Below are 17,875 nucleotides of genomic sequence, written 5' to 3'. Positions count from 1 at the left end.
CTAACAAATTTATTAGAGCATAAGCTTTCGTGAGCTACAGCTCACTTCATCGGATGCATTTGGTGGAAAAAACAGAGGAGAGATTTATATACACACACACAGAGAACATGAAACAATGGGTTTATCATACACACTGTAAGGAGAGTGATCACTTAAGATAAGCCATCACCAACAGCAGGGGGGGGAAGGAGGAAAACCTTTCATGGTGACAAGCAGGTAGGCTAATTCCAGCAGTTAACAAGAATATCAGAGGAACAGTGGGGGGTGGGGTGGGAGGGAGAAATACCATGGGGAAATAGTTTTACTTTGTGTAATGACTCATCCATTCCCAGTCTCTATTCAAGCCTAAGTTAATTGTATCCAGTTTGCAAATTAATTCCAATTCAGCAGTCTCTCGTTGGAGTCTGTTTTTGAAGCTTTTTTGTTGAAGGATAGCCACTCTTAGGTCTGTGATCGAGTGACCAGAGAGATTGAAGTGTTCTCCAACTGGTTTTTGAATGTTATAATTCTTGACGTCTGATTTGTGTCCATTCATTCGTTTACGTAGAGACTGTCCAGTTTGGCCAATGTACATGGCAGAGGGGCATCGCTGGCACATGATGGCATATATCACATTGGTAGATGCGCAGGTGAACGAGCCTCTGATAGTGTGGCTGATGTGATTAGGCCCTATGATGGTATCCCCTGAATAGATATGTGGACAGAGTTGGCAACGGGCTTTGTTGCAAGGATAGGTTCCTGGGTTAGTGGTTCTGTTGTGTGGTGTGTGGTTGCTGGTGAGTATTTGCTTCAGATTGGGGGGCTGTCTGTAAGCAAGGACTGGTCTGTCTCCCAAGATCTGAGAGAGCGATGGCTCGTCCTTCAGGATAGGTTGTAGATCCTTGATGATGCGTTGGAGGGGTTTTAGTTGGGGGCTGAAGGTGATGGCTAGTGGCGTTCTGTTGTTTTCTTTGTTGGGCCTGTCCTGTAGTAGGTGACTTCTGGGTACTCTTTTGGCTCTGTCAATCTGTTTCTTCACTTCAGCAGGTGGGTACTGTAGTTGTAGGAATGCATGATAGAGATCTTGTAGGTGTTGGTCTCTGTCTGAGGGGTTGGAGCAAATGCGGTTATATCGTAGCGCTTGGCTGTAGACAATGGATCGAGTGGTATGATCTGGATGAAAGCTAGAGGCATGTAGGTAGGAATAGCGGTCAGTAGGTTTCCGATATAGGGTGGTGTTTATGTGACCATCGCTTATTAGCACCGTAGTGTCCAGGAAGTGGATCTCTTGTGTGGACTGGTCCAGGCTGAGGTTGATGGTGGGATGGAAATTGTTGAAATCATGGTGGAATTCCTCAAGAGCTTCTTTTCCATGGGTCCAGATGATGAAGATGTCATCAATGTAGCGCAAGTAGAGTAGGGGCATTAGGGGACGAGAGCTGAGGAAGCGTTGTTCTAAGTCAGCCATAAAAATGTTGGCATACTGTGGGGCCATGCGGGTACCCATCGCAGTGCCGCTGATTTGAAGGTATACATTGTCACCAAATGTGAAATAGTTATGGGTCAGGACAAAGTCACAAAGTTCTGCCACCAGGTTAGCCGTGACAGTATCGGGGATACTGTTCCTGACGGCTTGTAGTCCATCTTTGTGTGGAATGTTGGTGTAGAGGACTTCTACATCCATAGTGGCTAGGATGGTGTTTTTAGGAAGATCACCAATGGACTGTAGTTTCCTCAGGAAATCGGTGGTGTCTCGAAGATAGCTGGGAGTGCTGGTAACGTAGGGCCTGAGGAGGGAGTCTACATAGCCAGACAATCCTGCTGTCAGGGTGCCAATGCCTGAGATGATGGGGCGTCCAGGATTTCCAGGTTTATGGATCTTGGGTAGCAGACAGAATACCCCAGGTCGTGGCTCCAGGGGTGTGTCTGTGCGGATTTGTTCTTGTGCTTTTTCAGGGAGTTTCTTGAGCAAATGCTGTAGTTTCTTTTGGTAACTCTCAGTGGGATCAGAGGGTAATGGCTTGTAGAAAGTGGTGTTGGAGAGCTGCCTAGTAGCCTCTTGTTCATACTCCGACCTATTCATGATGACGACAGCACCTCCTTTGTCAGCCTTTTTGATTATGATGTCAGAGTTGTTTCTGAGGCTGTGGATGGCACTGTGTTCTGCATGGCTGAGGTTATGGGGTAAGCGATGCTGCTTTTCCACAATTTCAGCTCGTGCACGTCGGCGAAAAGATATTACCTCACTCACCTTGTCTCACTAACATTAAAAAATATTTTTATATCAGTGGGGGAAAAGCACCCCGCTTTCGTTCACTTTTTTACCCTTTGCCTCATTTTTTTCCAGTGCAGGGGAAAAAAATAAAAGTGACGACTGGCTAAAATGAAACTTTTTGAAAACATGTTTTGAATTTTTTTTAAAAAAAAATGAAAAGTTTCAAATGAAACAAAACATTTTCATCGCTTTCAATTTTTTTCTCAAAATAAAACCTTTCTTCAACTAGCTCCAGTGCTGAAGGCCTCAACGGCCATGCTAAGGGTAGATCTACACTGAAAACACTAGAGTGGCTCTGCTGGTTCTGATTTGGTAGCATTGTACGAGTGCTGCACTTCAGGATGGCTATACTGCCTGATGATGGGGGTTGAGTGCAGTGGGTAAGGGTAGTAGTTTTCAGGGCTGGGTGGTGAAGCTACAAGTGTTGGAGGCAGCTGGTGGCGGTAAGAACCCAGATGTTGGGGAAGGTGGGTTGGAGGTGACATGGGGGCACAAGGGAAATAGTTTTGGGACAAGGGCTGCAGGGAGGGTCGGGCATGGTAGTGCTCCGCCTGCATGGCTACAAGCGCCTGGATCGAGTCTGCTTGGCGCTCCATTATACTTATCAGTGATCTGTGTTTTACTGCCGGAGCACCACGCTTTTGTGCTGGTACTCCTCATTCTGATGGCAGATCCTCCTTTCACTGTCCTGCCACTCCTGCACTTTTCAATTTTCATTACTTGAATGCTGCATTATTTCATGCAACATGTCTTCCTTGCTTCTACTTGGCCTCTTTCTGATTCTTTGGAGTCTTTTGGCCAGTGATAACACGGACGGCTGAGATCTCAAGATTGCATCTGTAAAGGCAAAATGCAATACTTAACAGAGGCAGCATTGTTCACACCAGACAGAGCAATGATTTCCCCATATTTAAGGGCAAGCACAGTCTACACAATAGCATAATTTGCCTGTCCCAAAGCAAGCACACATAACCCACGGGAGCCCCAAAATGCATCCGATGAAGTGAGCTGTAGCTCACGAAAGCTTATGCTCTAATAAATTTGTTAGTCTCTAAGGTGCCACCGGTACTCCTTTTCTTTTTGCGAATACAGACTAACACGGCTGCTACTCTGAAACCAAAATGGTGAGTAAGCACAGGGTCAAGCATGACTGATTGTTTCACCGCTGTACTGTCCTCTGGGTTTCTGTGCCTTGGGGAGAGCCAACAGCGGCAGGGGGCCCCTAAACAACAGACTGGACTTCTACATAGAGTGCTTCTGCCAATGTGCAAGGGCTGAAATTGTGGAAAAGCAGCATCACTTGCCCTATAACCTCAGCCCTGCAAAACACAATGCCATCCACAGCCTCAGAAACAACTCTGACATCATAATCAAAAAGGCTGACAAAGTAGGTGCTGTCATCATCATGCATAGGTCGGAATATGAACAAAAGGCTGCTAGACAGCTCTCTAACCCCACATTCTACAAGCCATTACCCTATGATCCTACTGAGGGTTACCAAAGGAAACTACACCATCTTCTCAAGTAACTCCCTGAAAAATCACAACAAATCTGCACAGACACACCCCTAGAACCCCAACCAGGGGTATTCTATTGGCTACCTAAATCCATAAACCTGGAAATCCTGGATGCCCCATCATTTCAGGCATTGGTACCCTGACAGCAGGATTGTCTGGATATGTAGACTCCCTCCTCAGGCCCTACACTACCAGCACTCCTAACTATCTTTGAGACACCACTGACTTCCTGAGGAAACCACAATCCATTGGTGATCTTCCAGAAAACACCATCCTGGCCACTATGGATGTAGAAGCCCTCTACACCAACATTCCACACAAAGATGGACTACAAGCCATTAGGAACAGTATTCCCGATAATGTCACGGCAAACCTGGTGGCTGAACTTTGTGACTTTGTCCTCACCCACAACTATTTCGCATTTGGGGACAACCTATACCTTCAAGTCATGCTATGGGTACCCACATGGCCCCACGGTATGCCAACATTTTTATGGCTGACTTAGAACGACACTTCCTTAGTTCTCGTCCCCTAAGGCCCCTACTCTACTTGCGCTACACTGATGACATCATCATCATCTGGACCCATGGAAAAGAAGCCCTTGAGGAATTCCACCATGATTTCAACAATTTCCATCCCACCATCAACCTCAGCCTGGACCAGTCCACACAAGAGATCCACTTCCTGGACAGTACAGTGCTAAATAAGCGATGGTCACATAAGCACCATCCTATACCAGATACCTACTGACCGCTATACTTACCTACATGCCTCCAGCTTTCATCCAGACCACACCACACGATCCATTGTCTACAGCCAAGCTCTAAGATACAACCGCATTTGTTCCAACCCCTCAGACAGAGACCAACACCTACAAGATCTCTATGAAGCGTTCTTACAACTACAATACCCACCTGTTGAAGTGAAGAAACAGATTAACAGAGCCAGAAGAGTACCCAGAAGTCATCTCATACAGGACAGGCCCAACAAAGAAAATAACAGAACGCCACTAGCCGTCACCTTCAGCCCCCAACTAAAGCCTCTCCAGCGCATCATCAAGGATCTACAACCTATCCTGAAGGATGATCCCTCATTCTCACTGATCTTGGGAGACAGGCCAGTCCTTGCTTAAAGACAGCCCCCCAACCTGAAGCAAATACTCACCAGCAACCACACACCACACAACAGAACCACTAACCCAGGAACCTATCCTTGCAACAAAGCCCGTTGCCAACTCTGTCCACATATCTATTCAGGGGATACCATCATAAGACCTAATCACATCAGCAACACTATCAGAGGCTTGTTCACCTGCACATCTACCAATCTGATATATGTCATCGTGTGCCAGCAATGCCCCTCTGCCATGTACATTGGCCAAACTGGACAGTCTCTACATAAAAGAATAAATGGACACAAACCAGACGTCAAGGATTATAACATTCAAAAACCAGTCGGAGAACACTTCAATTTCCCTGGTCACTCGATTACAGACGTAAAAGTCGCAATACTACAACAACAAAACTTCAGAAACAGACTCCAATGAGAAACTGCTGAATTGGAATTAATTTGCAAATTGGACACCATTAATTTAGGCTGGAATAAAGACTGGGAGTGGATGGGTCATTACACAAAGTAAAACTATTTTCCCATGCTTATTTTTTCCCCTACTGTTACTCATACCTTCTTGTCAACTGTTGGAAATGGGCCAACCTGATTATCATTACAAAAGGTTTTTTTTCTCCTGCTGATAATAACTCACCTTAACTGATTACTTTCATTATAGTTGGTATGGCAACACCCATTTTTTCATCTTCTCTGTGTATGTGTGTATATATCTTCCTACTGTATTTTCCACTGCATGCATCCGATGAAGTGGGTTTTAGCCCACGAAAGCTTATGCTCAAATAAATTTGTTAGTCTCTAAGGTGCTACAAGTACTCCTAGTTCTTTTTGCTGATACAGACTAACATGGCTACCACTCTGAAAACTGTCCCCACATTTTCCACAGGAGTTCGTCCTGGAAGATATCTCGCTGCTGAGGGTGACCTGGGAAGCAAGGGAGGGTCTTCTACTGCAATGCGGATTCTGCCTTGGCCCATATGCAGCTTACCTGTGTGCAGCAATGGTCCCCCCGCCCCTCATGGCACAGTGGGACAGACAAGTTAGCCTTATTGGGACAACAAACACAGTAGCTCTCCCGAGAAACCTGCGCAAGCACATTGCCCAAGTTCTGGATGAGACCTTTGAAGAGATCACTGAGGCCGATTACCGCTATGTGAGAGAGCACATCAGCGCCCTATTCCGCATCTAGGCATTCATGCAGCCCTAACCCTCCTCACCCCAAGACCCCGCACAGAATAACTTCCCAAAATAAAAGCCACTTACCGGGAACCTCCTCTGGTGTTTGTCCTTCCCCAAGCACCTGCCACCGCGACTGGCTACCTTCCTCCTGGCTTGAGAACAGCTCCTGGCTGCATGCATCTAGGGATTCCGACATGTCTTCCTCCACCTCAGCACCCTCGCTCCCACTTTGCTGCTCCTCCTCCTCCTCCTGCCTTGTTGAACTGGACACTGAAGAGTCCATGTTGGTACTTCGAGTGGAGGTGGAGTTGCCCCCAAGTATTGCGTCCAGCTCTTTGTAGAAATGGCAGGTCGCAGGGGCAGCACTGGAGCGGTGATTTGCCTCATGGGCTTTGGGGTAAGCATTCCACAGCTCCTTCACTTTAATCCTGCACTGCAGTGCGTCCCGGTCATGGCCCCTTTCCATCATGTCCCTTGATATCTGCCTGAAGATATCGTAATTCCAACGGCTGGTGTGCAGCTGGGACTGGACAGCTTCCTCCCCACAAAACACTGATGGGGTCCAGCACCTTGCCATTGCTCCATACTGGGGATCGCATGGAGGCATGGTCACCTGGAAAGTTTCGCTGAGAGCACTCCACGCCTGGCTGAGCAAACAGGAAGGGGATTTTCAAAATTCCCAGATTTAAAGGGAATTTTAAAGGGAATTTAAATTTAAAGGGTGGGTCTGACAGTTGGTCACCTTAGGGCAGGGCATTAGAGTTCAAAGTGATGATCAGAGTGGCTAGAACAGGCATTGCGGGACACTTCGGGAGACCATAAATCAGACATAAATCAGAGCGCACTAACAGACCAGGGTGTCCACATTGGCGCTGCAGCACTCCAGTGGGGGCACAGCAAACGTTATTCCACTTGCCGAGGTGGAGTACCAAAAGCACTCTAGCCGCGGAGTCAGAGCGCTCTATGTGCCTTGCCAGTGCGGATGGGTAGTGAGCTACTGCGCCCGGGGCTCCTTTAATGCGCAGTAACTTGCAAGTGTAGCCAAGCTCTCAGATACCGTAGGTATCCCACAGTCAACAGCAAGTTTCCCAGAATGCAGTGGGCACAGAGGCAGTGCAAGATACTTTGTGTATCCATTCAGAATGTTAAACTAATGCTGTATACATGATGTCCTGTGGACACAAGTCTTGAAATGCAATGTCACTTGTGCAATGCAAGCTTAACAGTGTGAATGCACTCAGCTGAAATAGGTCTGTTGATTTAACTAAACCAACATACTGTAACTTCTGTGTGTAGGCAGCACTAAGATAGACAAGCCCTCAGTATCAGAATGGCACTGGGCTGATGACCAGTGTTTAAGATTTCAATGGTGCATTTCAACACAATTCCTTATTAATGTAATAGCTTGAATTGACTTCCTCTTTGTTTGCAAGATAACCAAAGCCATACTGGCAAAGGCTAAACAGCTGGGCCAACCACTTGCTCAACACCCAGAATGAAGGAGTGAGGCAATAGGAAGATAGCTGTTTCTGAGGGGAAAGCCAAGTAATAGTTCTTGTAATAAAGCTGGCTTTGTGACAAGACTGGCTTGGAGCGGGACTGGAAACAGTTTTCCTGTCCCACCAACCCCCCCAGCCCCCCAAAAAAAAACTCCCACCAAGATTTTGAAAAAAATTCTCATCCCAAATCAGGAAGAAGAATTGAAATCTCAAAAAATGTGATTAACCAACAAATAACTATCAATTCAGATACATTGAAACATTTTATTTCTATAATTGCCATTTTGACTTTTTTTTAGATCTAAAATTAGCTTAAATTTCAAAACAAAGTTGCTTTAAAGTGGAAAACTGGAATTCTTCATTTTGGAAGTGTCAAAAGGAACCAACTTGACAATTTCAAAACTTTTTTTTTTTATTTTTCAAGTTGAAAAATTCATCAAAACTGACTCTTTCCTGTGGAAAGTGTCTGTTTAGACAGACTGATATTTTCCAACAAATAAATATTGTGGCAAAAAATTCTCAACCAGCTCTAGTGACTGTTAATGTATTTGGGGCCGAGTTAAACTTGCAGCGACCTAACCCTTGTCTACAATATACTTGTAACTGAGTCATCAGCTTTCTGTCCAAATTGTCCCAAGACAAAAAGGGCTCATCTACACTTCTGCTTTAACCCAATGAGGAGACCTGCTTACAAACACAGCTTTCCCTAGTCTCATTACACAATTATCCTCTGACCCAGTTACAACACAGTTCAGATGTTGAGCACAGACAGGATTTAACTTTGTCTTTGTAACTGGGCTAACATCTTGGCCAGTCCTTACAACATTTTAACCCAGTTGCAGCTGAGTAAGGGACCAACTGTGGAGTAACTGGGTCCCTTGACTCAGGCCATGTCTACTATGGGGACTATACTCTGGCATAACCTCATAGTGTAAAGCAGCCTATAGTGACAGAAGGGGTTTATCTGTCTCTATAGGAACGCCAACTCTCCAAGCGACAGTACCCAGGAGGACAGAAACATTCTTCCATCTATCTAGCTGCATCTACACCAGGGGTTAGGTCGATTTAAATACAGCTGAAGCTGCTGAGACCCGCTGTTTTTGCTGGAGTTCTGAAAATAGACCCATTCTTGTGAATTGCTTGCGTCAATCAAATTTTGCATCAAATTAATTTTCCAACAAAATTCTTGTTCAAGAGCATATATACTTGTGAATAACATAGGCTGGAAATTCTGGGCCCAATTCTCCACTGACTTGCATGTTTTGTAGACTTTTACCCCTTTGCAACATGGGTGTAAAACATTTGCAAATAATATACCCACTTGGCACTCACTTTGTACAGTGTAAATGACAATGCAAAGACTGCATCCAGACTAGGAAAACACGTTGTGTTAGAATGTGTTCATAACAGGTTTTAACTAACAGGATTTTAAACAGGATTTTGTGCATAGTAAAGACAGTGAACGCAGAGTTAAAAAAATGAGCTGGTCATGGTTGACTTTAGGGTTTGTTATACAGTGATTGTGACTGTTGTCAGTTGGCGTGCGTGTTTTCTTCGTGTGCTGTCTCACCTCTATGTAGATAGCTAGCCCAGAAGACCTTGACAATATTACCCAGCCCTGGTCTACACTAGGCATTGAGGTTCAATTTAGCAGCGTTAAATCGATGTAACCCTGCACTCATCCACATGACGAAGCCCTTTTTTTCGACTTAAAGGGCTCTTAAAATCAATTTCCTTACTCCACCCCTGACAAGGGGATTAGCGCTGAAATCAGTCTTGCTGGGTCGAATTTGGGGTACTATGGACGCAATTAGATGGTATTGGCCTCCGGAAGCTATCCCAGAGTGCTCCATTGTGACCGCTCTGGACAGCACTCTCAACTCAGATGCACTGACCAGGTAGACAGGAAAAGGCCTGCAAACTTTTGAATTTCAATTTTCTGTTTGGCCAGTGTGGCAAGCTGCAGGTGACCATGCAGAGCTCATCAGCAGAGGTGACCATGCAGAGCTCATCAGCAGAGGTGACCATGATGAAGTCCCAGAATTGCAAAAGAGCTCCAGCCTGGATCGAACGGGAGGTACGGGATCTGATCACTGTATGGGGAGAGGAATCCGTGCTATCAGAACTACGTTCCAGTTTTCGAAATGCCAAAACATTTGTGAAAATCTCCCAGGGCATGAAGGACAGAGGCCATAACAGGGACCCAAAGCAGTGCCACGTGAAACTTAAGGAGCTGAGGTAAGCCTACCAGAAAACCAGAGAGGTGAACGGCCGCTCCGGGTCAGAGCCCCAAACATGCCGCTTCTATGATGAGCTGCATGCCATTTTAGGGGGTTCAGCCACCACTACCCCAGCCGTGTTGTTTGATTCCTTCAATGGAGATGGAGGCAACACGGAAGCAGGTTTTGGGGACGAGGAAGACGATGAGGAGGAGGTTGTAGATAGCTCACAGCAAACAAGCGGAGAAACCAGTTTTCCCGACAGCCAGGAACTGTTTCTCACCCTGGACCTGGAGCCAGTACCCCCTGAACCCACTCAACGCTGCCTCCCGGACCCACCAGGCAGAGAAGGGACCTCTGGTGAGTGTACCTTTTAAAATACTATACAAGGTTTAAAAGCCAGCATGTTTAATGATTAATTTGCCCTGGCATTTGTGGCTCTCCTGGATATACTCCCAAACCCTTTGCAAAAGGTGTCTGAGGAGGGCAGCCTTATTCCATCCATGATGGTAGGACACTTTACTACTCTAGGCCAGTAGCACGTACTCGGGAATCATTGTAGAACAAAGCATTGCAGTGTATGTTTGCTGGCGTTCCAACAACATCCATTCTTTATCTCTCTGTGTTATCCTCAGGAGAGTGATATCATTCATGGTCATCTGGTTGAAATAGGGTGCTTTTCTTAAGGGGACATTCAGAGGTGCCCGTTCCTGCTGGGCTGTTTGCCTATGGCTGAACAGAAATGTTCCCCGCTGTTAGCCACGTGGTGGGGGGAGGCAAAATGCGACCTTGTAACGAAAGCACATGTGCTATGTATGTAATGTTAACAGCAAGGTTTACTGTGAAAGAGTGTACCCATTGTTCTATAAAATGTGTCTTTTCAAATACCACTGTCCCTTTTTTTTTCTCCACCAGCTGCATGTGTTTCAAGGATCACAGGATCTTCTCCTTCCCAGAAGCTAGCGAAGATTAGAAGGCGAAAAAAAATGCACTCGCGAGGAAATGTTCTGAGCTCATGCTGTCCTCCCACACTGACAGAGCACAGATGAATGCATGGAGGCAGACAATGTCAGAGTGCAGGAAAGCACAAAATGACCGGTAGGAGAGGTGGAGGGGTGAAGAGAGGGCTGAAGCTGAAAGGTGGCGGCAGCATGATGAGAGGAGGCAGGATTCAATGCTGAGGCTGCTGGAGGATCAAACTAATATGCTCCAGCGTATGGTTAAGCTGCAGGAAAGGCAGCAGGAGCACAGACCGCCGCTACAGCCCCTGTATAATCAACAGCCCTCCTCCCCAATTTCCATAGCCTCCTCACCCAGACGCCCAAGAACGTGGTGGAGGGGCCTCCGGCCACCCAGCCACTCCACCCCAAAGGATTGCCCAAGTAACAGAAGGCTGGCATTCAATAACTTTTAAACTTTTTAAGTGCTGTGTGGCCTTGTCCTTCCCTCCTCCACCACCCCTCCTGCGCTACCTTGGTAATTATCCCCCTATTTGTGTGATGAATTAATAAAGAATGCATGAATGTGAAGCAATAATTACTTTATTGCCTCTGCAAGCAGTGATCGAAGGGAGGTGGGGAGGGTGGTTAGCTTACAGGGAAGTAGAGTGAACCAAGGGGCGGGGGGTTTCATCAAGGAGAAACAAACAGAACTTTCACACCATAGCCTGGCCAGTCATGAAACTGGTTTTCAAAGCTTCTCTGATGCGCACCGCACCCTCCTGTGCTCTTCTAACCGCCCTGGTGTCTGGCTGTGCGTAACCAGCAGCCAGGTAATTTGCCTCAACCTCCCACCCTGCCATAAACGTCTCCCCCTTACTCTCACAGACATTGTGGAACGCACAGCAAGCAGTAATAACAGTGGGAATATTGGTTTTGCTGAGGTCTAACCGAGTCAGTAAACTGCGCCAGCGCACTTTTAAACGTCCAAATGCACATTCTACCACCATTCTGCACTTGCTCAGCCTGTAGCTGAACAGCTCCTGACTACTCTCCAGGCTGCATATGTATGGCTTCATGAGCCATGGCATTAAGGGGTAGGCTGGGTCCCCAAGGATAACTATAGGCATTTCAACATCTCCAACGGTTATTTTCTGGTCTGGGAAGAAAGTCCCTTCCTGCAGCTTTTGAAACAGACCAGAGTTCCTGAAGATGCGAGCGTCATGTACCTTTCCCGGCCATCCCACATTGATGTTGGTGAAACGTCCCTTGTGATCCACCAGTGCTTGCAGCACTATTGAAAAATACCCCTTGCGGTTTATGTACTCGCTGGCTTGGTGCTCCAGTCCAAGACAGGGATATGGGTTCTGTCTATGGCCCCACCACAGTTAGGGAATCCCATTGCAGCAAAGCCATCCACTATGATCTGCACATTTCCCAGGGTCACTACCCTTGATATCAGGAGATCTTTGATCATGTTGGCTACTTGCATCACAGCAGCCTCCACAGTAGATTTGCTCACTCCAAATTGATTTCTGACTGACCGGTAACTGTCTGGCGTTGCAAGCTTCCACAGAGCTATTGCCACTTGCTTCTCAACTGTGAGGGCTACTCTCATCTTGGTATTCTTGCGCCTCAGGGCAGGAGAAAGCAAGTCACAAAGTTCCATGAAAGTGCCCTAATGCATGCAAAAGTTTCGCAGCCACTGGGAATCGTCCCAGACCTGCAACACTATGTGGTCCCACCAATCTGTGCTTGTTTCCCAAACCCAGAATCAGCATTCCACCGCATGAACCTGCCCCATTAGCACCATGATGCCCACACTGGCAGGGCCCGTGCTTTGAGAGAAGTCTGTGTCCATGTCCTCATCACTCTCGTCACCGCGCTGACGTCGCCTACTCGCCCAGTTTCGCTTTGCCAGGTTCTGGTGCTGCATATACTGCTGGATAATGCGTGTGGTGTTTAATGTGCTCCTAATTGCCAAAGTGATCTGAGCGGGCTCCATGCTTGCCGTGGTATGGTGTCTGCACAGAAAAAAGGCGCGGAACAATTGTCTGCTGTTGCCCTGACAGAGGGAGGGGTGACTGACAACATGGCTTACAGGGTTGGCTTACAGGGAATTAAAATCAACAAAGGGGGTGGCTTTGCGAGAAACTGAATGGCCGCCTCAAGGATAGAACTCAAAACCTCAAGGGTAGAACTCAAAACTGGGTTTAGCAGGCCGTTGATTTCACAGAAGGAGGAAGGAAGGGAGGGAGGAGAAAATGAATACAAAACAAATCTGGTCTATTTCTTGTTTTGAACCACTTCATCTATCTTTATACATCATGCTGGCAGCAGACTGTGCAGTACGACCGCTAGCCATCATCACCTCCTGGGTGCTCGGCAGAAGACGGTGCAGTATGACTATTGGACATCGTCTTCTGCTAGCTGCAGATTAAAAGACGGTGCACTGCCGGTAGGACTCAATCACCATGAGACGAAACAAGGGAAATGACCTGGCTGAGTCACTCCCATGTTTGCCCAGGCGCCCGGTTAAAAGAGCACCCAGGACTACATCGATGATGGCTACCAGTCATACTGCACTGTCTGCTGCCAAAAGGCAATAAACTGCTGCTGTGTAGCAATGCAGTACCATGTCCCCCAGCACCCAAGAGACATACGATGACAGTTAGCTGAGCGGGCTCCATGCTTGCCGTGGTATGGTGTCTGCACAGGTAATTAAAAAAAAAGGCGCAAAACGATTGTCTGTCCTTGCTTTTACGGAGGGAGGGAGGGAACGGGGGCCTGACGATATGTACCCAGAACCACCCGCGACAACGTTTTAGTCCCATCAGGCACTGGGATTTCTACCCAGAATTCAAATGGGTGGTGGAGACTGCGGGAACTGTGGGATAGCTACCCACAGTGCAGAGCTCCGGAAGTCGACTGTTGCCTCGGTACTGTGGACACAGTCCGCCGACTACATGCACTTAGAGCATTTGTGTGGGGACACACACACTCGACTGTATAAAAACGCTTTCTACAAAACCGACTTCTATAAATTTGACCTAATTTCATAGTGTAGACATACCCCAGAAAGACCACAGAGTCGGTTCAGTGGCAAAGGTGCTCAGCCAGGTTTATTGCCCTCAAGACACACTACTACTTCCTGGATCAGTATTTATAGGTACAATAACAGACCGAGTACCCAGTGGCAAGGACTCAGCTCAGCCAGCAATGAAACTTTTTGCTGCCCTCTAGGTTGAAAAAGGGTTAAGGCGAGATATGCCCCCATTCACCACCTGTCTTTGCACTTTACTCCTTATGTTTCAGACAAAACATCACTATTCATCACTTCCGTCAAACCATTTATCTTGTGCTTGGTTGGGGTGTAGTTGTGCTAATCGGGAATGTGTTTACTCACCAGCAACCACACACCACACAACAGAACCACTAACCCAGGAACCTATCCTTGCAACAAAGCCTGTTGCCAACTGTGTCCAGATATCTATTCAGGGGACATCATCATAGGGCCTAATCACATCAGCCACACTATCAGAGACTTGTTCATCTGTGCATCTACCAATGTGATATATGCCATCATGTGCCAGCAATGCCCCTCTGCCATGTACATTGGTCAAATTGGACAGTCTCTACGAATAAGAATAAATGGACACAAATCAGATGTCAAGAATTATAACATTCAAAAACCAGTTGGAGAACACTTCAATCTCTCTGGTCACTCGATTACAGACCTAAGAGTGGCAATTCTTCAACAAAAAAACTTCAAAAACAGACTCCAACGAAAGACTGCTGAATTGGAATTAATTTGCAAACTGGATACAATTAACTTAGGCTTGAATAGAGACTGGGAGTGGATGGGTCATTGCACAAAGTAAAACTATTTCCCCATGTTTATTTCCCTCCCCACCCTCCACTGTTCCTCAGACGTTCTTGTCAACTGCTGGAAATGGCCCAACTTGATTATCTGTACAAAAGGTTTTCTCCCCCCCGCCGGCTCTCCTGCTGGTGATGGCTCATCTTAAGTGATCACTCTCCTTACAGTGTGTATGATAAAACCCATTGTTTCATGTTCTCTGTGTGTGTACATAAATCTCCCCACTGTATTTTCCACCGAATGCATCCGATGAAGTGAGCTGTAGTTCATGAAAGCTTATGCTCAAATAAATTTGTTAGTCTCTAAGGTGCCACAAATACTCCTTTTCTTTTTGCGAATACAAACTAACATGGCTGCCACTCTGAAACTTTACATATTCAGTTTGTTTTAGCAATGTGTCAAGTTCATGTACCAGACAGTGACCTTGCAGGCAAGCATCTGCTTTTCTGACAGGGCCTGACTTTTGCTCATTGCATAACTTTTGCTGACTTTGGTTCAGCCCTCAGGCCTTGCACCAGGCAGACTTGCTCCAGATTCTCTCTTTCTACTGCAGTGAGAATCAGATTGCACAAGGGCCATTATTTCAAAGTGACCTGAACGTGACTCAGTAGGGTCAGATTCTCAGCTGGTGTATATAGGGGTTGCTCCACTGACTTAGTTTAAGCTTTGCTGATTTATGGCAGCTGAGAATCTGATCCAATTCTAAGACTTAAAGTTCCTTTTATTCTACATGTGGTGTAGAGTCCTTATTGTGAACGACAAACAGTCAGGCCTGCTTATGTTTAGAAACTATCTTGTGACCATTGGATGAACCTGTCCTCATCACCTCTTTCTGACCCCCAAGCTGTTTACCATCTTGTTTCCTGAGTTTGTGTATTCCCTCATGCTGCACTTAACCCTAGATCTGTCCGCTTCCAGGTTTACATTTTTCCAGTTATCTTGCATGTCATTGTCCGGGAGTGCAGTTGGGGTCTTCCTGGGGCGCTGGCAACCAGTGATAATGATTCTACAGCAGGAACATTAGTTAACAACTCTGTGGATGGTGTGTGAGTCAGAACAGACTCCAGTTCACTCTCTGCATTGGGTCTGCAAGACAAACATGAGAAAAAAGTGACCCAGATCAGGCTCTGCTGCTTAAGTTGGCAGATGTGACTCACTCCACATGGGGAACAGTCTGGCTAAATAACAAGGTGCTATTTTTACTTTCATTTTTCTCTCCACAGTCCAACCTGTATTTAGTGAAGCTTCTAAGTGGGGGGAGGAAGGTAACATAGTGCAAACAGAACTTGCCCATTCACAGGGAGGCTAAGTGACTTGTGCTAGGTCACACAGGAAGTTTATGGCAGAGCTGGGAAGAGAGCACTGCTCTCTGCGACAATAGGCCCCACCTGCATCCACAGAACCACAGCCCCTCTCAGATAAACAGCTTCACATCTACGCTGTTTGTGTTATCTGTAAAATATACTCAACTGGGTCAGGTGCTTTGAGATCTACAGATACAGACAAAGCAGGCCCTGATTCTCTGTTACCCTGCACCTTGTCCAGACATTTATACTGGCACAAGGTGGGCGTTAAAAAGATTCCATCCTGATTTGGTAGCGTTTCACCGCATTTTGCAATGCAATAAATGACTGCACTAGGTGCAGAGCATGGGGAACCAGGTTTATGACTTGTGCTTGCACTAGGAAAAAGTGGGGATTTTTTACAGTTGAGATCGCTAACATACTGCAAAATCCTGGTTTAGGCAAGGCGAATTGTCGTTTTACCTTGATGTGGATGGTAGGTTGGGGCGGGGAGGTGTCCCTCAACCAGCCACATCTATCTGAGGGTTTTATCTTGCCACCCATCACCTTTTCCACATCAAATCAATAGCGAAAGCTAATTCTCAAGTCGACTTCCTGAAGTCTCTGGCTTTTCTTCATCTTTGGGATCAGGTTTTAGTTTTTGGCTGGTTGGGATAGGGCTCAGGGACAGATGGGAGTGTCAGTATTGTGAATGTCTGCTTATAGTGGAAAAGATTTTGCAAAGAGGAAAGTTTTACAGCATTCCCTCCGCATGGTCAAACTGTATTCACAGGAAGTTTGTTCCACAGCCAGATCCCCTTCACTGAGAATGCTGTCTCCAGCTCTCAAGTGCTTAGGCCTGGACTTTGTGAGCTGTATTGTCTTGGAGGAGTGGTGGCTCAAAACTAAATTGAGGTTAAAAAAAACAAAAAAACTACACTATCTTATGCTGGGATTTCACGTCAGCTACCTTATTTTAAAAACACCCCTTAAAATGATATAATCTAGACAGGGCCAGGTACGGGCACAGTATTTTTATTATTAGGCAAGATTTGCAGTTGGGAACGTTAAGACAGGAAGCTGACTTGCCCGAGTGTGACTTTGCTGTAACTGGTCAAGTCTTGATCTGAATATTGTCCTGGGCAGGGACAGTGTTGTAGCATCTGTTACTGTAACTTTATCCTGAGTTGCACCAGCTGAGGACTTGGCCCTATTTCTGTTACAACTCCAGAAACCGAACTCCTCTCTGTACAGAATAAAGACATCAGGCAGCTTTACCCATGTGCCTCTCCTCTGACCAGGAGGGATCAATTCCAGAAGCGAGAGGGGTTCCTCATTCTTCACTCCCAGTCAGTCCTCTCTGCTGAGGCAGCTAATTAATCCAGTTGTGGCAGTGGCTTTTACTATGTGAACATTTGTTTCCATTGCAATTGGACTGAGACCGAACCCCCCTTCTCCGAACTCGTTTCACAAAGGCCACTGAACAGCCAGCACCTGGCAAGAACTTTTAGTCTCCACTGACCTAGGCTGGATATGAAACAATAACCTAGAGGTGAATGATTCTGTATTCCATTAACAATCAGTCAACCAGTGCATCTCATGGATGATGTCTGATAATATGAGAACCCTGGGACACTCCATTTAGTTAACTCTCCACCAATTTAGAACCAACCAAGGGAAATACTTCACAAAGGCTATAGCCATCCTGTGGCATTCACTGCTTCAAGGGGTCAGAGCTAATTACTGGGGCTGGATTTTAAAAGGGCTGGGTCAGCTCTGACCTTCAGCTCCCATTCTTGGCTACCAATTCCTGCTCCAACCACTAGGCATGACTGCCCATGTCCCAGTCTCTGACAATGTGTGATGCTGTGCAACTTGCTTCTCTGTGTCTCACCTTCCTTATATGTCAGATAGAGTCTGTAACACTGGTCTATCTTGCATGGGGGGACTGTGAGGATAAATTCACAATGTTTGTTAAACT

At 46.3% G+C, this 17,875-nt stretch overlaps 1 long non-coding RNA gene across 1 annotated transcript; it reads right to left on the bottom strand.

The window, feature by feature from the left end:
- Positions 1-15,045: 15,045 nt before the first annotated feature.
- LOC122457488 lies at positions 15,046-17,634 on the bottom strand. Its single transcript, XR_006277030.1, has 2 exons — positions 17,173-17,634; positions 15,046-15,697 (listed from the first exon to the last, which is right to left on the bottom strand). It is a non-coding gene; the product is annotated as an uncharacterized LOC122457488 (long non-coding RNA).
- Positions 17,635-17,875: the final 241 nt, after the last annotated feature.

This window comes from Dermochelys coriacea, chromosome 25 (assembly GCF_009764565.3).
Source record: "Dermochelys coriacea isolate rDerCor1 chromosome 25, rDerCor1.pri.v4, whole genome shotgun sequence".
Classification (NCBI taxonomy): domain Eukaryota; kingdom Metazoa; phylum Chordata; order Testudines; family Dermochelyidae; genus Dermochelys; species Dermochelys coriacea.
Note: the sequence above shows the minus strand (reverse complement) of the source record. Positions and strands in the feature narration are given on the sequence as shown.